The sequence below is a fragment of the Trichosurus vulpecula genome, chromosome 7 (genome assembly GCF_011100635.1).
Source record: "Trichosurus vulpecula isolate mTriVul1 chromosome 7, mTriVul1.pri, whole genome shotgun sequence".
Taxonomy (NCBI): Eukaryota; Metazoa; Chordata; class Mammalia; order Diprotodontia; family Phalangeridae; genus Trichosurus; species Trichosurus vulpecula.
In genome coordinates this window covers 46721247-46744464 of record NC_050579.1, presented here as the reverse complement: position 1 = coordinate 46744464, position 23218 = coordinate 46721247, and the positions used below count along the sequence as shown (strand labels likewise).

Here is a 23218-nt window from a genome sequence, read left to right as displayed (position 1 = left end):
CATTCTTTTGGATTAAATTATTTAGTCTTCAACTAATTTCAGTGGCCTTTAATTGAATATAATTTTATTGCATTATGACTCATAAAAGATGTTTAATATTGCTATCTTTTCTACCTTTGTGAGGTTTTTGTACCTTAACATATGGTCATTTTTTTGTAGAGGTGCTATGTACAAACTGAGTGTGCACTCCTTTATTTTCCCATACAATAGTCACCAGATGTTGATCATACCAAACCTTCCCAAAGTCCTATTCAGGTCTTTTAACTTTTTGTTTAGTTTTTTTTGTAGGTAAAGGAGACTATGGTCCCATTCTCCTAGGACTAGTTCCTATTATGCAACTCTGGTATATGTAAGATTTAAACTGCATACAGTTCTAATTAGAACTGCCTACTGAAATCCTTCATCAAGCTTACTGATGGTGTATCATTATAATTCTACTGTCCTCATCCTGAGGAGGCTATCCTGATTAATTTTTAGAAGGCCTCAATTTTGCTATGGGTCTATACATTCTAACCCTATTGATTCACCAGCAATGTGACAGCTACCGCTGCAGACTCTTTGTCTACAAACTTTATATAAACTCAGGCACCAAGTGACCAAAGAGCACATCCCACAACTTCATCTTTTTTTGTTGTTGTTGCTGAAAAGAGATTCTGTATTTTATTCTAGAAGCAAGGACTCACAAAAGCATCTTGAGCAAGAAAATGAAATGATCCAGACTGTCATTTAGGCATATCAATGTTATAATAACCATCTTTGACTCTGAGGCAGAGATGAGAAAACACATCTTCCTTCTTTGAAGACTACAGGTGTAGAAAATGTGTATATTGTTACACTTGGTTGATGGTCTGGGCGATTTGCAGAACTGCTTTTTTCCCTCATTTATTCTTTCACACAAGGGCTGGCTCTTTTTTAGTGAGATGAGGATCCAGTGGAGGATGCTGGGCTCCATATACAGGCTGGATACTCCCTGGCAGCTTGGCACTCCTCTTCCAAAACTGCTTGCTGTTGTCTCCGGCCATGGCTCAGGCCTGGGGAGTGGGCTGTGGGCTGGCCAGGGAAGCGGGGCACCGCAGAGACGCTCCCAGGACCCTGCCACCCAAGGGCCAAGCAAAGCTGCTTCTATCCTGCTGCTGCCACCGCTGGGGGTCACCTGCTCCCACCTCCCAGGGGCACCATTTTGGGCACCCCCCTATCTCACTACTTGTTAAGGTTATTATCCACAGCATGCCATGTGGGAATCTATCTCTGACTGCATCTACCCTGATAATCCTTTCAGATTAGTTGAACCTCAATAAGGGCCAAAGCTTGGACTAATCAAACAAACTGCTTTGCTTTACTCTAAAAATGCCCTTTCCTGTCTCAGCAACTTAGAAGACCAGATAAGGTTGACAAGGAGTATCTTTCTTGTTGGTGATGGGGTAGCTACAACCAGAATAGTGGCACTTTTCTTATCTTGGTATCTTAGGGACATATGCATATACAGGAGGAACAGACATCCTGGGATCATAATTTCTAACTGACACTACTTTGTTAATTGCCTTGTCTTACTGTATTTATGATTTATTCAATTAAAAAACTTCCTTTCTCATGATATGGAGACCATAAATTAGAGTTGGGATTGTTCTAAAGTGCATTTAAACCTTCTCATTCTTTTGTCAGTCAGTCAGAAGTTTCCTCTGACTCCATGATCATGTGTCTGCTAGCTTTAAGGAAATAAACAATACGAATTTATATATCACCTAACCTGTTTGTCTCCTTTAACCAAACTTTCAGGTCAACAGCCCATACCCTCCTATTCTGCATTTGGCTATGGGTATCAATAAATAACTCACCCTACTCATCCTAACTGCCCACGATGCCATTCACCTAAACCCCACACCAAATTCGTATGACAATGACAATTTTTTGGTTTGATTTGTTTAGCTATGAAAGGTGTACATTGAGGTTCCCTTGCTATTGTGTCTTTGTTGTCTTTTTCTCCTTTTAATTCTTTAGCTTTTCCTTTAAGAATTTAGATATTATTCCATTTGCTGAACATTTGTTTAGTATCGATATTAAATCATTATCCATAGTACCTTTCAGAACAACGTAATTTCCCTTAAGCATCTATTTTTGCTGTTGCTTTGTCTGAGAATATGATTGCTGCCTCTGCTCCCTTTTTACTTTAGCTGAAATATAATAGGTTTTGATCCAGCAAAAGTGCTTGTTTTATGATACTGTATGACTCCTAATGAAACAACTGAATTTCTCGTAACCATATATTGTGGGATTTTGCTTTCAAATCTATTGTGTTACCTTGTCCACTTAATGGGTAAATTCATGTCACTTATATTTATAGTTATGATAATTAATTCTATATTTACCTCCATTGTATTCTCTTATACATTTCTCTCTCTTTGTTTCTCACCCCCTCCTTATAAAGAAGAAAATGTCTAGTTATGGTGCCACATTACTGTAGTCCATGCAACTTAGGAGGTGATCTTATGAGTCTGGAAGAACTGAGATGAAGTAGAATTGAAGCTGATTAGGTGTTCACATAAAGTGGAATAATGGTGTGTGTGTGTGTTTGTTTGTGCGTGTGTGTAATACAAAATAGCCTTAGAGAAAACTGAGTCACTAATGCATTGTTGGTGGAGTTGTGAATTGGTCCAACCATTCCGAAGAGCAAAATTGGATTTTTATAGCCCAAAAGGCTATAAAACTGTGCACACCTGTTGATCCAGCAATACTACAGCTAGGTCTATAACCCAAAGACATTAAAAAAAGGAAAGGGACCTATCTGTACAGAATTATTTATAGCAGCTCTTTTTGTGGTAGCTAAGAACTGGAAATCAAAGGGATGTCTATCAATTGGGGAATGGCTAAACAGTGGTATATGATTGTGATGGAATGTTATTGTGCTATAAGAAACAACAAGTAGGATGATTTTAGAAAAACCTGAAATTACATGAACTGATAAGGTGAAGTGAGCAGAACCAGGAGAACACTGTATACAGTAACAGCAATATTGTTTCATGAAGAATTGTGAATAATTTAGCTATTCTCAGCAATGATCCAAGACAATCCCAAAGGAGCAATGATGAACATGCTATCCACCTCAAAAGAAAGAAATGATATTGTCTGAACACAGACTGAAGAATGCTGTTTCCTTCCTTCCCTCTATCCTTCCTTCCTCCTTCCTTCCTTCTTTTCTTCTTTCCTTCATTTCTTCTTTCCTTTCTTTCTTTCTTTGCCTTCTTGTAAAAAATGATGAATATGGAAATGTTTCACATGATTGCACATGTATAACTTATTTCAGATTACTTATTGTCTCAGGAAGGGGGGAGGGCAGGGAAGGAGGAAAAGACAGAATTTGGAATTCAAAACTTTTAAAAGAAAAGTTTAAAATTGTTTTAACATGAAATTGGGAAAAAAAATAAAACATTTGTTTTAAAAATTGCCTTAGATTGGAAGGCAGTAGGAGCAGGGGATAGGGCTTGGAGAAGAGGCAGGAAAGGTCTCCTGCAGAAGACGGTGCTTGAGTTGAGTCTGAAAGGAACTCAGGGGTTTTAAGAGGACATATTTGGGAGAGATGTTGTGAAAGAAGAAAAGACAAGATCTGACAAGACTATGAGCTCCCTGAGTGTAGAGATTGGGTTTTGCTTTTCTTTGCATCTACAGCAATCCTTGGTATTCTGTGGTGTGATGGCACATGAAGCACAAAGTTCACATGTCATGTGCTCAGAACCAAGGCCGCAGTGAGGTTGCTCAATAAGACACGGGCAAGTGCTGCCAGAAACACCTCGGGTTCACTACCTATTTGATTTTGAATTAATTTTTGTTTGTTGCATGTTCAGAAACCTCTTACTATTACCACATTTTTCAGGATGACTGCATTCAGATTTGCGATGCCATGGAGTCACAATCCACAATTTAAGAAGCCCTCAGATAGGGACTATGTCTCAGACAATGACTGATACAAAAGTAAATGACATTAAGATGACATTTAAAAATATAAAATACTTAAAAGTAAATAATAAAGACAATGGTTGCAGCTATGGGTCCATTTTCACCTCACTTGCCTCTGGTGACTTTCATAGCCCTTCCTCATTTAAATCCAGTTCTTTGCAAACCATGATATCTTTCTGATGTCGAGGTCCTCTTCAAAAACAGCAACTGAATCTTACTAGGGACTAGGGATAGATAAATAAATCTGAGAATCAATACATAATCAAAAGACATTTTTTAAACATTTACCATGAGTGGCTCTGTGGATACAAAATACAGGCATAAGGGATGAGCAATGCAAGGGTTCAGAAATGGGAGAGGGAGTGTGCTATTTCAGGAAGTGCAAGTACACAACTGTGGCTGGCTGGATTCTAGAGCGATGGAAGGGAATCGGGAAAGGCAAGAAGGGGCCAGCTTATGGAATTATGGATTTTAAATGCAAAATAGAGGATGTTATATTGCATTCTAGAGGTAATAGATACTCACTGCAGCTTGTGGAGGGAAAGCAAGTTATATATTGATGCAGAGGGAATTCTGATTTTTATACTAATCAACATGATATGTGTAATGAATATACGAATAGATTAGATTTTTCACAATTGCCTTTTTCCAGCTTCTGAGTCAGACTCACAATGCAGCTTGAACTGATCAGACAAACCTTGACAAAGCTCACAATCACTGGCATCCTTCTGCCTGTGTACCTGAAGTGAAGCAAATCAAAGATTGTAGAACCTGTTCCTATCAAAGAACTCTTGTCCTGTGACTCATTAAGTAATGGCCCTCAAGGACTTGAGCGGTATTGCTCCAAAAGGACTCCAGAACTGTTGTATTGTCTTCCATTTGTGGATTTGTCATGGGAAGCCACTCTGGCCTTGGGAAGGATTGTTTGTAATCCACCTTCCCCCCTCCCTTCCCACTGGTGATTTATGTATATAATCTCTGTCTTCACTTCAGCCAAGGTGGAATTCTGATCAGGAGAATTCCTGATCTGCAAACCTGTTCCTTATGATGAAACTAATTAATTGAAAGGCTTCCTGATAACTGGCACTTTGCATCTGGCCTGCTGTTTTGTCATTCTCAGGTTAGAGACTGGCTGAGTAAAATCCTGTTAACATAAAAGAAGCTTCAAAAGGAGACATGTAAATTTGATAGGACTATGGGAGTATGGGTGGGCCCAAGTGGACTGATAGTACTTCCCAAGAACTTATTCCTCCCTATGATGGAACACCTTCATTCATTCAGCCACTGGGACCTGACAAACTAGTGGAGATAGCTTGAAAATATTGGTGGGAGAGATTTCACAGAGCCACTGTCACTGCCTAAGAGATGAGTCCCACCTGCCCCAAGCACAATGCATCCAAGCCTCTGAAGCCTGCCTGTGGCCAGTTTCCTCTCCCAGATACACCCTTTGAATCCTGGCAGATCGACTTCAATCAATTGCCCCTTGCCCTTGGTTACAGTTATGTTTGGGTTATGATCTGTATGTTTTCCCAGTGGGTGGAAGGGTTCCCCTCTCATACTGCCACAGCCTCTGGGATAATAGAAATGCTTTTAGAAAACAAACAAACACACATTCCATTATGTTGTGGGGGTGGTCCTAAAAAAAAATGCATAGTGACAGAGGTACCTATTTCACAGGAGCTTCATTAGCTAAGCTACTTTCATCTTGACCAATTATACAGCACCTCCAATTTGCCCATCACCCCCAGTCATCTGAAATGGTTGAAAGTGTTCATGGGATACTTAAAACCTCCCTTGCTAAATTCTATAAGGGGCTAGGTATCCTCTGTCCCAAAGCCCTTCCTTTAACCCTGTTAAGCCTTAGGTACACACCATTTGGTTCCCATAAGCTCAGTCCCTATGTAACGCCCAATGCCACTGATCCTGTGGGTGGGAAACATAGCAGCCAAAGGCTCCCTCCTACACTACTGCATTGGGTTGGCTCAGAAACTATCAGAGACTTACCGACTTAGCAGCTCTTGTCTCCAGAGGTCTTATGTACCTCCTCCACCTCTCTGGGAGTCTTAAGGAGTAGGATTTCTGAGAGGGGGAGATGGTGAAACTTTTCCAGGGGTCCCCTTCTCAGGTCAAACTGGAAGGTCAGCTCAGAGAGCACTAGAGAGCTAACATTAAGGATTTCCAGGAGGGAAAGGTTGAGCATGGAGTGAGACACTGAGCCGAGGCTAAGAGAAACCTCCAGACCATAGGATCATAGATTTAGAGCTGGAAATGACCTTGGAGATCACGGAGTCCAACTGTTTCATTTTATAGATGGAGAAACTAAGGCTGAGACAGAGACATTCAGGAACATTTCCATAGTGCACAGCCAATGGCTGTCAAAAGTGAAGATTTATGTAATGTTTTCGTGAAACTGCGCCAGCTCGATACATTTAGAAATTCCGTTCTGAAAAGGGTGCTAGCAGAGGATGGTTTCGATCCATCGACCTCTGGGTTATGGGCCCAGCACGCTTCCGCTGCGCCACTCTGCTTTCCCGGGGGAATAACCTGAAGAGTTGGTTTCAAGGGCTACTTTCTTAAAAATTGCCTTCGAATGGAAGGCTAAAGAAGTTTGGGGGTGGAACTTGGCGAAAAGCCAGGAAAGGTATCCTGCAGAAGATGGTGCTTGAGTTGAGTCTGAAAGGAACTCAGGGGTTTTAAGAGGTAACGATTAGGAGGAGTGTTCCAAGCATTTTATGCTCAAGTAAGCTCAAGTAAGTTTGTAGAGGGGATCAAGGTATAAAAAGAATGGAAAAGTTCGAAGGGGCGTGTTTATGAGGAGCTTTAAATGCTAAACAGAGGACTTCATATTTTATTTCAATGTTATAAAGAGCCGCTGGAGTTCGCTGAGCCGCAATCAGATTTATACTTTAGAAAACATTAGCTTGGCAGCTGAGTGGAGGATGGATTGGAGTAGGCAGAGACTTACGGCAGGGACAGCAATTGGAAGACCCAACGCAATGCAGTAGTCCAAGTCAGAAGTGAGGAGGATCTTAACTAAAGCTGTAGTTGTATGAGTGTACAGAAGGAGATATTTGGGAGAGATGTTGTGAAAGAAGAGAAGACAAGATTTCACCAGACTACGAGCTCCCTGAGAGTAGAGATTGGGTTTTGCTTTTCTTTGCATCTACAGTACTTAGCACAGTGAGGATTCATAATAATATTCAGCTGAGGATGACATGGGCCTGCACTGTAATTATAACAATAGCTAGCATTTCCATAGTGCTTTTCGGTTTGCAAAGTGCTGTACAGATGTTATCTTACTCAATTGTCACGATACCTCTGTAAGTTAGGTACGATTGTTATCCCTATTTTACAGATGAGGAAATTCAGGCTCAAACAGGGTAAGAGATTTGTCCAGGGTTCCACACATAGTAAGGATCTAATTTGAACTTGTTGTCTCCTTGACTCTGGGTCCCTGGCTCCATCCACTACGCCACCAAGCTGTTTCTGGTAGAAAAGTTGAGTTAGTTTTGGGGGGAAAGATAATGAATGCTGTTTTGAACATGATGAATTAAGATGCCTTTGGGACATCCAGTTCAAGATATTCAAGGTGCACTTGGAGATGCATGGCATCAGTTCAGCAGAAACTAGGACTGAATATGTAGATGTGGGAATTATCTTCATAGAAGAGGCAATTGAACCTATAGGAGCTGATGGCTCAATGATCAAATGAGAGTTTATAGAGAAAAGAACTGAACACTGTATCCACAAGTGTTCTGACCCATACACACAATTATTGGGACTCTCCTAGATGAAGATCCATCGCAGGAGATCAAGAAGGAGCAGTCAGAGAAAAGAGGCAAGAGAACTCAGGGTCATTGTTGGGGTGCAGACCACCAGAATGCTGGGGTGCCACCAAAATGTTGAGGTGCAAGGGTGTGTGTATCACTATGTCATCTCGAAAGAATTCACTCAGGCTGTCTCCAAATCAAGTGAAGGCTTTTATTTGGGGTCACAGGTCCAGTAGGCTTTCTCCTTAATGGAGGCAGCAGCCCCCTAAGGGAGGCAGCTCCTTAAGGGAGATGGCCAGCTAGCCAGGAGAAGTAAGGAATTCTGGTAGAGGAAATGTGCTCTGTGGGCACAGGTAATCGGTGACATTCTGGCAAGGGGCAGTCCCTCAGAGTTTTTAATTTCATAGTCCAGCTCATTTGGCCAGGGCAGAGGACCATTGTTAATCTCACCACCTCCAGAAAGGTTCAGCTAATCTCATCACCTCACTCTTCTAGAAGGAGATACCCAAATTCATTGGGGAAAAATCGTGAAGGTCATGCATTCCTCATCATCACAAAAAATCCACAGGAGAAAAAAATGCATATCTGAGAGGAGAGGCTAGTCAACAGTAATAAAGGCTGCAGAAAAAAATAAACAGGCAGGATGGGGATTAAGAGGAAAGCATTAGATTCTTGAATTCAGAAGTCCTGGTTAATTTTGAAGAGAATGTTTTCAGTTGAATGATGAAACGGGAAGTCACATTGTTGAGGATTTGTAAGAGTGAGTAGACATAATGTGAAAAATTTGAATTAGTTTCAAAGGAATCTTTAGTAATCGTGGAAAAAAAAATATCCTTTGTTTACCATCAGCCAAACTGTAATCTGGTACCAGATAATCTTTTTTTCTTTGGTGATCATCGAACGTTCATACTGCAATATGAGTAAGGAGAAACTTGCAACACCCTGGAATAGACTTAAATTGCTTTACAATTTCTCCTTGGGTGTTAGTGACCATCCAGCTCGGACTGCAAGAAAGATCGAAACGACTCTACTGAATTTTTTAAAGGGGGTTCGGATCAGGGGCATTAGTAAACTAGTAAAAGAAAAAAACTTTGTACATTTCATTAATTTTACAATAAACCAAGGGCATCCCCCGCCTCGCGCCGCGCACCCCCCACTCCCCCCCCCCCCGCCCCCAGCCCAAAGATCTAGCAATTATGAAGCAATCTCAGCTAAAGGCAGTCCCCGAAGGCCATAGGTTCTTACACTTCTTTAAGAGAGGTAAAAAGCCCCGGAAAAGGTCTTCAAGTTGTTTCTGAAATTCTGAAATAAAACTGGAGACTGGTTACGCACATACATTATATATACGTCCAGTAACCAAAGCAGCAGAGCAGACCGCCTAGGGGGCTTGAGCACAAACACCATGTCCATGGCATTCCTCAAGGCTTGCTTGAGGAAGGTGAAGGCGTTCCAGATCACATTCTGCAGCAACACCTTCAGCTCGCCGAGAGTCTCCCGGTAGATGAGAGAAGTCGCCACTCAGGATCCTCTCTCCAAACTCTCCCTGGCTCCCCGACCGTCCGGAGCTTTTAGTGGTAACAAAGAACTGGAAGCAAAGTAGACGCTATCGACTTGGGATTGGCTATACAAATTGTAGTACTTGAATGTAATGGAACATTACTGTCAGAAATGAGAATGTGATGACTACTGAGAAACGTGGAAAGATTTCTTTGATGAGCTGATGCCGAGGGAAGGAAACAGAGACAAGAAAACAATATAGGCAACGAGTGCAACAGTGAAGAAAGGACAACCACAAAACAGTACAAACAGTTACAAAATTACAAAGAACAAATACGTCTCCGAAGAAGAGCTATGCGAAGGCCCCTTCCCCAACTCCTTTGCAGAGGGAGGAGGTCCTCACGTATGGAGCATTACATGCTTTCAATTGATCAGTTTTGCTAATTGGTTTTTACCCCTTTTCTTTATCTCTTTTAAGAACATTCTTTTTTATGGGGATGTAGCTCTGGGGCAGGAAAGATGGAGGGATGCAGGGGGACATTTAAGTGATATTAAAACAAACAAACAAAAAAAAAACCCAAGTCCCAAAAAAGCCTTTATTTAAAAAAAAATAGGCATCAAAGAATCGGTAAGGTAAAAATCAGAGAGGTTATTTTGGGTTCCTTGAATAAAGGGAATGATGAAAGACAAGCATTTTGAAGAGTAAGTGAATTAAGGTAAAGAAATGGATGGGGAAAAATTGTTCTAAGTTAGCAAAAACTTTTGGGATGACAAAGTAGAAGATTAACATGAAATTATTCATGACTTTGAAAATATGTAGCACTCCCCACCCCCCACCACACACACACAACTTTGGGATATCTCCTCAAAAACGAACTACTACCCTATAGCTCCAGGATGCACCTAGTGGGACTACGCTTTTAAAACTACAGTGTGTTCTTAAAGTCTGGACACATAGGCAAAATTGCATATTTTCGAGAAATGAAATGAATAAAATTTTCGACAACATTTTACTTAATTGGAATATTAACAAATAACTTCTTCAATGTGATTTCATCATTTGTGATGTAAAGGTTGATGCGCATTGCAAGATTCACATGAACTCGATGCAATAGCTCCCCATTGCTGTCAATTTTAGCACATTCACTCCTTATGCGTTTAATCAAGTATGTTGCATCTGTGATTTTCATTGAGTATACTGTCTCCATTAGCATACCCCAGAAAAAGAAGTCAAGGGGGCTAAGGTCTGTTAATATTCCAAGTATTTCAAAATATGCATTTTTTCTTATGTGTCCAGGCTTTAGGGACACCCTGCATATCTCATGACCCTTCTACCCATGTGCTCACCTTCTAGTCAGCCAGTAGACACAAATACCTTTTAGCAAAGTCACCTACCAAGATGGCATAGGTTTAAAAAAAAACAGTTGCTACAAAACATTGCTCTCCACAAACCTAGGGTGCACTCTCCCACGGGTACTCAGTGCCACTGTGAAAAGAGGGCCCAAATTTAGAGAACAATGTTTCTGAGGTACACATATAGGGACCATGTGTCCAAGGCCACTACTAATTTCTCCATTACTTCCAGATTCCTCATAGTTCTTCATAGATCGCCGAAAAAATATACACCTTCCCCCCAGTCCACAGGGAGAACCACTTCATATTCTGACATTTCTCAACTATCATTTCAAACCTGCCAGTACAAATCTACTTTTCTCAATTTCCACTTGGCTTCCATAATCTTAAAGAGACAGTAATAGCTTCCATAGCCTTTTTAAAAAATTTTAATTATTTTTTTTATTTTTAGTTTACAACACTCGGTTCTACATAATTTTGAGTTCCAGATTTTCTTCCCTCCCTCCGCACCTCCTCCCCAAGACGGCATGGAATCTGATATATCTTCCACGTATAACTTCGCCTTGAATTAATTTACACACTAGTCGTGGAGAATTATGAGCAACGGAATGAATCATGAGAAAGAAGAAACAGAACCAAAACAAAAAAAACCCCAAAAACAAGAACAAAAGAGAGAAAAAAAGGCAGGGGCAAGGCAAGCATAAAGTGCGCCTCAATCTGCATTCGTACTTCATAGTTCTTTCTCTGGATGTAGATAGTATTCTCCATGTGAGTCCTTTGGAGTTGTCTTTGCACCTTGTGTTGCTGAGAAGAGCAATGTCTGTCAGGGTTAGTTCTCACAGAATCCATATATCTGTGGTTGTGTATAATGTTCTCCTGGCTCTGCTCCGCTCACTCAGCATTATGTTGTGTAGGTTTTTCTAGGTTGTTATGAAGTCCATATCATCCCCATTTCTTATAGCACGATAGTATTCCATTACCTTCATATACCACAGCTTGTTCAGCCATTCCCCAGTTGATGGGGATTTGATTTCCAATTCTTAGCTACCACAGAAAGAGCCGCTATATATATATATATATATATATATATATATATATATTTTTTTTTGTACATATGGGTCCTTTTCCCACTTGTGTGATCTGTTTGTGATACAACCCTAGAAGTGGTATTGCTGGGTCAAAGGGTATGAACATTTTTATGGCCCTTTGGGCATAGTTCCATATTGCTCTCCAGAATGGCTGGATCAGTTCACAACTCCACCAGCAATGTAACAATGTTCCAATTTTACCTAAATTAATCTATCTATTCAGTGCCATACCAATTGAGCTACCAACAAATTATTTTACAGAGGTGGATAAAATAATAACAAAATTCATCTGGAAGAACAAGAGGTCTAGAATATCTAGGACATTAATGAAAAGAAATGCTAGAGAAGGTGGCTGAGCCATACCAGATATTAAACTGTACTACAGAGCAGCAGTCATCAAAACTACCTGGTACTGGCTAAGAAACAGAGTTGTGGATCAGTGGAATAGGATAGGCACACAAGATGGAGAAGTCAACAACTATAGCAATCTACTCTTTGATAAACCCAAAGAGGCCAGCTTCTGGGCTAAGAATTCGCTATTTCACAAAAACTGCTGGGAAAATTGGAAAATGGTAAGGCAGAAACTGGGCATAGACCAATATCTTGCACCATGTACCAAAATAAAGTCAAAATGGGTTCATGATTTAGGAATAAAGGCTGATACTATAAGCAATTTGGGAGAGCAAGGAATAGTTTACCTATCAGATTTATGGAAAAGAAAAGAATTCATGACCCAACAAGAGATAGAGAGCATTACAAAATGCAAAATGGATCATTTTGATTATGTTAAATTGAAATGTTTTTGTACAAAAAAAAGCCAATGCAACAAAGATTAAGAGGGAAGAAGAAAATTGGGAGAAAATCTTTACAACTAGTGTCTCTGATAAAGACCTCATTTCTAAAATATACAGGGAACTGAGCCAAATATATAGGAATACAAGTCATTCCCCAATTGAGAAATGGTCAAAGGATATGAACAGGCAGTTTTCAGAGGAAGAAATTAAAGGTATTTATAGGCATATGAAAAAATGTTCGAAATCACTACTGATTAGAGAAATGCAAATCAAAACAACTCTTGGGTACCACATCTCTCCTGTCAGATTGGCTAAAATGACAAAACAGGAAAATGATAAATGCTGGAGAGGATGTGGGAAAATTGTAACATAGCCTTTTAAAAATAGATATCTGAAATAGGATTTCTATATAGGTAATCTATACTTGGCCTGTGATTTCACAGGAATAAAAATTCCCTAAGTAAGTTATTTCTCTCTACCAATACAAGTGTGAACCTTTTTCTACTATGTATAATCTTAGAGAGTTGCTTGGGGGACTGAGAGATTAAGTAGTTTTCCCAGGATCTCATGACTAGGATTTGTTAAATGGGACATCAGTTCAGGTTTTCCTGGCTTCAAGATTGGATCTGTATTTCCCTGAGTGTAGTTGTATGGAAGAAGTAGATGTTTGTGGGACACAGCCAGCTTGTAATCCACCAGCTGCTTCCTAAGCTCCCTAAGGGCCCTTCCAGTCATGGGGATTTATGGCATGGAAGGTTGCCTGTAGGAGAAAGATGAGACTGATTATTGTGAGGACAAGCCAAAAATAAAGCAAAATGAGAGTAGCAAGAATCACTCCATCTATACTGGACATCTCCCCCTGCTCTCCATATTCATTAGGAAGATCATGGTGTGAGAGCATTGAAGTATAAGCAAATGATAGAAACCTTATCTAAAGGACTCCAGAAAAAAGTCAGTGGATGGTTGTCATTGGCAAATTGGTGGTGGATTCTTCCCCTGTGTATATATGAAATCCAGTTTGGTTTCTGGGTTTCAATTTCAATACAATTCTATTTTAGGCTGTTGTATTCCAACTGCAAGAAAATCATAAAGAACATTGTTATGTGTTCCTATTGCCAAGATTCACCATCTTTCAAGACCAAGCTGGTCTTGGAATAAGGATTTTTTTTCCCTTATCTGTTCTTCTGTTAATGAAAGCTTCCTTTCCATTTTTTTTTTCAAGGAAAGGTACTATTTCTCAAAACCTGAAAAAAAATCTTCTGACACTTCCCTTAAGCCTGGCAATAAGCTGCTGGAATTGGTCATGACTAAATTCTGAAATTCTTTTGGAAAAAAAAATCATTCAGTAAAGTAATTTTATGAATTTCATCCCCATACTTTTTCCCACGAACTATTTCTGACATTTTAATAGCAGCAGGTAACCTGCGATCTCCTATAGCATAGGGATTTTTACTTTTTGCAACTAAATAAGAAGTTTCATAAGATACAAGTAAATACTTTTTGTTGACAGCAACGAATTTCTCAAAACATTGTTTTTCTTTATTTGAAGATTTTAAAGGTCATTCAAAAGCATTCCTTTAATATATTTCAGTACACTGCATGCTTGGTATTAAGATGTCATTTTAGTTTGGCTGGTTTCCTGCTCTCCTCAGCCAAAACTTCATTACAAATTAAGCAAGGAAGTTTTTCCACACCACTGAAAGGGAGGCTGGTGACTTTCACAGCCCTCCCTCATTTAAATCCAACTCATTTGCAAGCCATGATATCATCTCCCTGATGCCATGGTCCTCCTTCAAGAACCAAGGACAAATAACAGCAACTGCATCTCACTAGAGACTAGGGCTAGATATATAAATCTGAGAATCATATGCATAGGCAGTCAAAAGACATTTTTTAACATTTACTATGAGACTGGCTCTGGGGATAGAAAGAAAGGAAAAACAAAACAAAACTGTTCTCTACTATCAAGGAGCATTCATTATAATAGAAGAGACAATATGTACATAACTAGGTAAACATATGACAGATACAGAACAGATGGAAAATTATCTAAAACAAGAAGACATCAGCAGCTGGTAGGACGAGGAAAGGCTGCCTACAGGAGGTAGGCTTTAAGTGGAGAGTCAAAGGAAGCCAGGAAAAAAGTGGAGGGCATGGGGACAGAGCATTTCAGGCATAAGGGATGAGCAATGCAAGGGTTCAGAAATGGGAGAGGGACTGTGCTATTTCAGGAAGCGCAAGTACATCACTGTGGCTGGCTGGACCCTAGAGCGATGGAAGGGAATCGGGAAAGGCAAGAAGGGGCCAGCTTATGGAATTATGGATTTTAAATGCAAAATAGAGGATGTTATATTGCATTCTAGAGGTAATAGATATTCACTGCAGCTTGTGGAGGGAAAGCAAGTTATATATTGATGCAGAGGGAATTCTGATTTTTATAACAATCAACATGATATGAGTAATGAATACACGAATAGATTAGATTTTGCAGAATTGCCTTTTTCCAGCTTGTGAGTCAGACTCACAGTGCTGCTTGAACTGATCAGTCAAACCTTGACAAAGCTCACAATCACTGGCATCCTTCTGCCTGTGTACCTGAAGTGAAGCAAATCAAAGACTGTAGAACCTGTTCCTATCACAGAACTCTGGTCCTGTGACCCTCTAAGTAATGGCCCTCAAGGACTTGAGCGGTATTGCTCCAAAAGGACTCCAGAACTGTTGTATTGTCTTCCATTTGTGGATTTGTCATGGGAAACCACTCTGGCCTTGGGAAGGATTGTTTGTAATCCACCTTCCCCCCTCCCTTCCCACTGGTGATTTATGTATATAATCTCTGTCTTCACTTCAGCCAAGGTGGAATTCTGATCAGGAGAATTCCTGATCTGCAAACCTGTTCCTTATGATGAAACTAATTAATTAAAAGGCTTCCTGATAACTGGCACTTTGCATCTGGCCTGCTGTTTTGTCATTCTCAGGTTAGAGACTGGCTGAGTAAAATCCTGTTAACATAAAAGAAGCTTCAAAAGGAGGCATGTAAATTTGATAGGACTATGGGAGTATGGGTGGGCCCAAGTGGACTGATAGTACTCCCTAAGAACTTATTCCTCTCTATGATGGAACACCTTCATTCACTCAGCCGCTGGGGACCTGACAAACTAGTGGAGCTAGCTGGAAAATATTGGTGGGGGAGTTTTCACAGAGCCACTGTCACTGCCTAAGAGATGTGTCCCACCTGCCCCAAGCACAATGCATCCAAGCCTCTGAAGCCTGCTTGTGGCCAGTTTCCTCTCCCAGATACACCCTTTGAATCCTGGCAGGTCGACTTCAATCAATTGCCCCTTGCCCTCGGTCACAGTTATGTTTGGGTTATGATCTATGTATTTTCCCAGTGGGTGGAAGGGTTCCCCTCTCATACTGCCACAGCCTCTGGGATAATAGAAATGCTTTTAGAAAAAAAAAAAAAACAAACATTCCATTATAGTGTGGGGGCGGTCCTAAAAGATACATAGTGACAGAGGTACCTATTTCACAGGAGCTTCATTAGCTAAGCTACCTTCATCTTGACCAATTATTCAGCACCTCCATTGTGCCTATCACCCCCAGTCATCAGAAATGGTTGAAAGCGTTCATGGGATACTTAAAACCTCCCTTGCTAAATTCTCTAAGGGGCTAGGTATCCTCTGTCCCAAAGCCCTTCCTTTAGCCCTGTTAAGCCTTAGGTGCAGACCATTTGGTTCCCATAAGCTCAGTCCCTATGTAACAGGATGCCCAATGCCACTGATCCTGTGGGTGGGAAGCATAGCAGCCAAAGGCTCCCTCCTACGCTACTGCATTGGGTTGGCTCAGAAACTATCAGAGACTTACCGACTTAGCAGCTCTTATCTCCAGAGGCCTTATATATCTCCTCCACCTCTCTGGGAGTCTTAAGGAGTAGGATTTCTGAGAGGGGGAGATGGTGAAACTTTTCCAGGAGTCCCCTTCTCAGGTCAAACTGGAAGGTCAGCTCAGAGAGCACTAGAGAGCTAACATTAAGGATTTCCAGGAGGGAAAGGTTGAGCATGGAGTGGGACACTGAGCCGAGGCTTAGAGAAACCTCCAGACCATAGGATCATAGATTTAGAGCTGGAAATGACCTTGGAGATCACGGAGTCCAACTGTTTCATTTTATAGATGGAGAAACTAAGGCTGAGACAGAGAGATTCAGGAACATTTCCATGGTGCAGAGCCAGTAGGTGTCAAAAGTAAAGATTTACGTAATATTCTCGTGAAACTGCGCCAGCTCGATACATTTAGAAATGTTCTGAAAAATGCGCTAGCAGAGGATGGTTTCGATCCATCGACCTCTGGGTTATGGGCCCAGCACGCTTCCGCTGCGCCACTCTGCTTCCCCACGGCTCTACTTTTAACGGTTGACCTCAAGTAGGTTCCATTCTACCCATTTCCTACTATTTTGGGATCTCTCTTCTCTTTTGATTCATGGTTAGGTTTAGGCTCAGATCTAACACAACTCAGAACGCACCCTATCACACCCTAGTCTTGGAAACCACGACCCTCAAGTCAAACTTCACTCGCAAATGTGGCTTATGGTACTCCTCTCATGCCCCCTCTGCCAATTCCAGTACAACTGAGGTACCTTCTGGAGAAACCCGAAAACTTTCCAGATAAAAGTCTTTCTGCTCTCTTCTTCACATGCCCCACTCAATCTCTTACAGCCCCACGGGCACTTTCCCCTCAAAGGTATCAGGAAGACCAGATAACTCCTAAGAAGGGGCGATGCATCAAAAGAATGCACTTTCTCACTGCTTCTTTAGAGATAAAGGGTTCCGATGTGGAACATTGGATATCAATTCAAAATTGTTTTTCAACTTCTCCATCGAACTTAAAGAACTCTCCCCCTTCTTCCTTTTCTTTACTTCTTGTCTTCCTTTTTTTTGTTCTTTACCTCGACATTTTTCTCCTCTTTCTTTTTTTGAAAACAAGTCCTCTGTTATAAAGGATAGCTCTCTGCAAGGGGAAGTGAGAAAAGTACAGGAGAAAACCTAGGTGATGTAAGGTCAAAAGATAACCATAAAGAAGGAGGAGAGAAGAAGAGGCACCACAGTATTGATGGGGTGCTAAGACCCCAGCCCTAGGCCCGTCTCTCTCCCCAGCCCAAAGGCCCTATCTCTTGCAATAACTCATGAGTGGGCTCCATTGAGGCAAACTATCTCTCCCTGTTACAAGAACAAGCTGACCTCTCTAGAATTTCCCTTGTATGAACAGGACTTACCAGCAGAACTATCATGTACTGATTCCCATAGTTGCCGTACACAATCCAGACGTCAACACATAGACATCAACTCCCTGAGCTAACTTGTAGCAGACCTTGTTGCAGACCCTTAGAACCCACCCTCCCCCCCCACACCCATGCCAGTAGTGAATGACACCTGTGCCCAAGGTACAGAAAATGTACGTTCACCATCTAATTAGCATACTTGGCACACCATTCCCTGTACTTTTTCTATCTAAGAGTTCCCCAAAGGAGCTCTGCTCACCTTTATTAGCGTTATAATCAACTTTTTGCCACTTGACTGGAATACTGCCTGAGTCCTTGTATTCTTCCCGGACAACTCCGCCCTGGACCTCGATATTTTGGGGTCCCTGCAACCCCAAACCGCATCAGTGTCATCTATGCTCAGAATGTCGCTACTTTTGGTCAAATTGTTTTCGTTAGATGTGCTTTTTATATACTTTCCTAGGACCCCTGCTTGGGCAGAACTTTCTCTTTCCTCATCTGTACAAAATGACGACCTCCAAGATCCATTTCAGCTATGACATTCTCGGAATATTTATTCGGCTTGAAACAGAATCTAATGAATTCTTGAACTTAAAAACCACGTTTTGAGGAAAATATTTCAATTTAATTAGTTTCCTTGATAATAATATTTATTTTTATTTTATTCATTTTAAAATATTACTCCGAAAAAGTGTTTCTACGCTTCGCCAGACTGCGTAGAAGTCAATGGCACAACAAAGACACACACACACACACACACACACACACACACACACACACACTCACACACACACACGCTGGCTAAGCATACAGTGCAAAGTTTCTTCGTGATGAGATTGGGAGAAAGTTTGTTCTCACCCAGGAAACAAAGAGCGTTTTGTTTTGTTTCTTTTCTCCGGCCACTGTCTCTAAGCGTTTCATCGGGCAAAACTTCCCCATTCTCCCTTCATCTTCTTGTCCCCTTTCAACACTCTCCCCTCCCTCCCCCCAGACACCGCATTTCCTTTGGACTAATAATCTCACCACAAGAAACAGAAGAGCTCCAATAAATCCAATTCAAAGGTATACAGAAGAGAAATGTTTAAGTCATTACTATGTCAACACATTTAATCGCTCAAACTTTCCTTGAGCTCCTACTCTTAATGGAAGGCGCTGTGTTCGGAGGTGGGGGAATCTGAGGATGAGGAAGGAACGGTCCCTGCCTGCAAGTTAGCGGCGTTCTTCCTGGCGGGGAGGAGAGAGGCTGGGAGCCAAAGGCCCCTGAGCTTGGCATCGGAGAAAGATGGAGATCCGGGAAAGGCGAAATGAGGAAAGTCCACTTAAGGCTTGCTGGATGCCCGGAGGCGGGAGATAGCACTGCCGAGCTCCAGAACTGGGGTGAGTTTGGCGGGTGGGTAGAGTGTCATAGAGAAGGGGAAATGCTGCTGGAAAGGTGAGCTCCAGACGTCAGGCGGAGGAATTTTCACCTTACCCTGGGGGCGGGCGTCTTCCTCGGGTTAAGCTAGCCACAGGGCGGAGGTGTAGCAAAGGAGACTTAGCTCTAAAGGGTGTGCGACGTCCCCGCCTCCTGACTTCAGCTTATTGCTTGTTTCCTCCTCTTCGCCTAGCTCAGGGCCTGGCACAGAGTGGGCAGACGTTTGACAAACTTTTGTTGAAGGGAATGGAATGAATAAAGAGTGCCGTAGATAAACAGATGGCAAGGTGAATGTCTGTTCTCCCGCAGGCTGTAAGCTCCTAGAAGACACGGGCCGGGACCCTTTGGTCCCGACATCCTCGGCGTCCAACTCGAAGCCTGGCTCAGAATAGGCTCTTACTAAGCGCTTCGTGATGGAGCGAATAAAGAGATAGATGGACAAAATGAACAGGCTGAAGAAATGCATTTATGCCGTCGAAATCCTTAAGAGGGAGAGAAGGACCCCGTCCTTCAGGACCTCGTGGCGCAACGGTAGCGCGTCTGACTCCAGATCAGAAGGTTGCGTGTTCAAATCACGTCGGGGTCAAGTCACTTTTCTTTTCTCCAAACAATACAGTCCCTACCAATGAGAGAAAAGGAAGAAACAGAGGGGAGACACACACAAGTCAACGCAGGGAGGAGGGGTGGGGGGGAGTAGGAGACAACTTCTGGGCGTTCACGCTTCCCATCCTCAAGTAGGCCTCCTACATCGACAACTTCTCAAGCCACACATTGAACCGGCCGAGGGACATAGCCTGTCTACCCTGCTACTCTGAACACACCGTGGATGGCTGCGATCCGCACCTCACTCCGGATTCTCCATGGTGAGGAAGGCACAAAGAGGATGCCAGATACTTACTACTAGTAGCACAAAGGGGTGAGAGAGCAACCCTAGAGCTTGCCTCATAAGAGGTGCGCGGCTCTATTTTTCTCACGCTGTTTTCAAAGTTTTTCTCTCCGCACTTTGGCCGCTCCGCGCAGCAAGCCAGAGCAATTCTCTGCGGGACACCTAGGTGAGCAAGAAGTATTGCCTTGCTTTGAGGGGTCAGGCTCAGGGGTCAGGCTTAGAGGAGAGGGAAGGGCACCGGAAAGTTGGGAATGCCCGGGGAGCGACTTCCCGACTCGGGGGAAAAAACGGAGGCCTGGGACCCGTCTAGAACCTGGAGCTGAAAGGACGGAAGTTTTCATTCCGGAGAGATGGAGAGGTTCCAGGCACGGGCTTCCTTCTCTCGTGCCCTGAATCGCCTCGTTCTCCTTCTCACTGCGGTGTGCAATAGACCTGAAACCCTAAAACGCGGAGGCAAAGAGAATTAACCATGAAGTAAGGCCCAGAAACGCAACCTCTTGGCGTCTGCCAGAGAAGCGTCGGACCTGAAATCTTGAGACTTGCAGTCGGGCACGTGTTCTGCTACATTCGGCCTGAACCTGTGAACCTCACAGAACGTAGGGCTTGTTGGAGGAGGTGCCTCATCCAACGACACACCCACCGACCGCCCTCCTCCAGGGTCTGGAAAGGTGCTTTGCAGGGCTTTCCTTTCTTCCTATTTGTCTGTCTGTCTGTCTGTCTATTTTCCCAATGCCTGTAATTCTCCTCGGCACATTGGGGACATTTATCAATTCATTCTTTCATTGGTACGACAATCGTTTTATTAAGCAGTTACTGTTTCCAGGAAGACCCAAGGCTCCGGGGACGATGGAAGGAGATCGAAAAGGTGACACTACTGGAGGCTTCCAGGAGCTTAGTGGGGGAATCTCCCATTCTAGCCTTTGGATTGTTGTTGGAATGCACCCTCTTCGCAGGTCCACTCAAAGGTCAAAATGGAATAGGAGAAAAAGCCTCCGAGTCCCTAGGCTTGCTTTCGAAGCTCCTAATCCAAGGATCGAGTCCAGTCAGTCACAGGGCAACAGGGTAAGCAACCACCATCAACTCACCTGACTGATACAACTTCGATGGGGCTGGAGTTGGCAGCTGTCTGGAAAAGACAACGCAACCTCGTAGTCGGTAGGATTCGAACCTACGCGGGGAAACCCCAATGGATTTCTAGTCCATCGCCTTAACCACTCGGCCACGACTACTTCCCTCCACTGTCTCATCTTCACCTACACTAGAGAGTCCCTAAGCACCTTGCCATCCCGGAGCCAGTCCGCTCAGCCTCTCGCCTCACTCAAGACTGACCCAGAGGCTACCTCTCCCGAAATGCGACAACGCCCACTCGCACACCCGGCCCCTACAGTAGCCGACCTATCCCCCCATGCTGGCACTTCGAGCGGAGTCAATGGCACAACAACCGAGGCTCTCCAGGAACCGTAGTTTCAACTCTGGGATTCGCTGACACCCAAAGCCCAGCCTTTCATCCACTTACCATTTCGTGCGTAAGCATTTGGTGAGGTTCCACTACCAGCCCATCCCTGCCTGCGTTGGGCTACCTGAGACCTCCTGAGACCAAATGGGAAGAAGCCAACACGAACCACAGCAGCAACTCCCTTCGCCTCTCTGGGTCTCAGCTTACTTACTCAGGGACGTGATCTAAAAGACAGGATCCCAGAGGTGCCGTCAGGCTCTTCTAACCTGCTAGCATTTCACACACGGGCGGCTAAGGGGCTCTGGGAGTTGAGCCAAGAGGAGAGAGCGATGGTGGCTGAAACACCGAGGGAAGGGGGAGGGGGTGGGTGGGAGGAGGGTGCTGCTGGTGGTGGTGGTGCCGAGGGCTTGGGCTAATCTCGAACGGGAGAATAGATAGATGTTGAACCAGGGAGAGGCGAGGCCAGGACATTTCCGGGTGGACCAAACAGAACAGGCCGAGGCTTGAAGTCAAGGGGACCGCCACGGCGGGTTGCGGAAACGGTGAAGAGAATGATCTGGCTGGACCGCAGGGAGTGTCAGTTGGGGAGGCAGTCCACGTGGGCAGGGAACGCACTTTACTCGAAGCGCCTAACACCTCGGCGGCTGCCTGTTTGTCGTTGGTGTTTGTGCCCACGATTTGCGTGGCACAAAGCGGAGTGCGGGGAGTTGGGGGGCGGTGGGAGTGGAAAGTACTGGGTGGTAGGGAAAGGGGGACGCCTCTGGGTCTCTGGGCTCTTCCGGCGTCCAGAATCATCCTGGGGATGCTCTGACACTGTCAACCTCTCTGGCTGGAGATTTTGCGCTCAGAACGGCAGGGGGCGGGGCAGATCGTGGAGGGATGCGAGTCTGAAATTTTGCAGCATAACCCGCAGCAGGAAAAAAAACAAAACACAGTCCACTCAAGGTGGAGCACCACCTATGAACACCGGGGGACGCCCCCCAGGTTTAGTTAACAAACGCACCAAAGGATGATAGCTCAAGAGGCTCCTTTCTCCGGGGTTGGAGGTTCCAGAGGTTTCCCAGATCGGAAGAGGGAATTTAAAAGCCACAACGCTCATAAGAAAGAGGAGTCGACGAGGATGGGATTCGAACCCACGCGTGCAGAGCACAATGGATTAGCAGTCCATCGCCTTAACCACTCGGCCACCTCGTCCCGCTCTGCCAGCGTCACCACACTGATACACAGGTGATAGCCGCAACCCCGCACAATCACGATGTAGTGGCTCACAGGTCCTTTCAAATGCCTGTATTTCCAGTGCTTCACAGCTGGTGTGTCTGAAGACACAGCCCCGCTCTCCGCTCTCCCTTACAGCCCTTCCCATTCTCTGGCACTGCAAAGGAAAAAAGTCCTAAGGCACAGGATGATCAAAACGCCGATTCCGGGTTATTAGGCCGATGGTTGCTTGATGTGGGGGTACCAGGAGGGGCTGGGGTCCACACGTCGGGGGAGAGGAGGGGGGCAGGGAACAAGGGACCAAAGGCAATCCAAGGGGAACGGTGTAGAAGAGGAATGCTTTGGAGCGGGGTAGAGGCAGGGGCTTGGGGGGCCCTGCACGGATAGGGAGCAAAACCGAAAGGGAGAAGACTTCAGCAGGGAGACCTGTTAGGAGACGCCTGGAACACAAGACAAGGAAGGCAGGCAGGCAGGCAGGCAGGCAGGCAGGCAGGGAGGGAGGGAGGGAGGGAGTCAGTC

At 43.7% G+C, this 23218-nt stretch overlaps 1 protein-coding gene and 5 non-coding genes across 6 annotated transcripts in view; 1 reads left to right on the top strand and 5 right to left on the bottom strand.

Annotated features, from left to right (window-relative positions):
* The window catches only part of LOC118856634 (histone H3-like), a 191429-nt gene that overhangs the window by 15672 nt on the left and 152539 nt on the right, over positions 1-23218 (bottom strand). The window lies entirely within an intron of this gene.
* Positions 6408-6479, bottom strand: TRNAM-CAU. The gene has a single exon. It is a non-coding gene; the product is annotated as a tRNA-Met (tRNA).
* Positions 16767-16838, bottom strand: TRNAM-CAU. Its single transcript has one exon. It is a non-coding gene; the product is annotated as a tRNA-Met (tRNA).
* TRNAW-CCA lies at positions 19657-19728 on the top strand. The gene has a single exon. It is a non-coding gene; the product is annotated as a tRNA-Trp (tRNA).
* Positions 21176-21257, bottom strand: TRNAS-AGA. Its single transcript has one exon. It is a non-coding gene; the product is annotated as a tRNA-Ser (tRNA).
* On the bottom strand, positions 22597-22678 carry TRNAS-GCU. The gene has a single exon. It is a non-coding gene; the product is annotated as a tRNA-Ser (tRNA).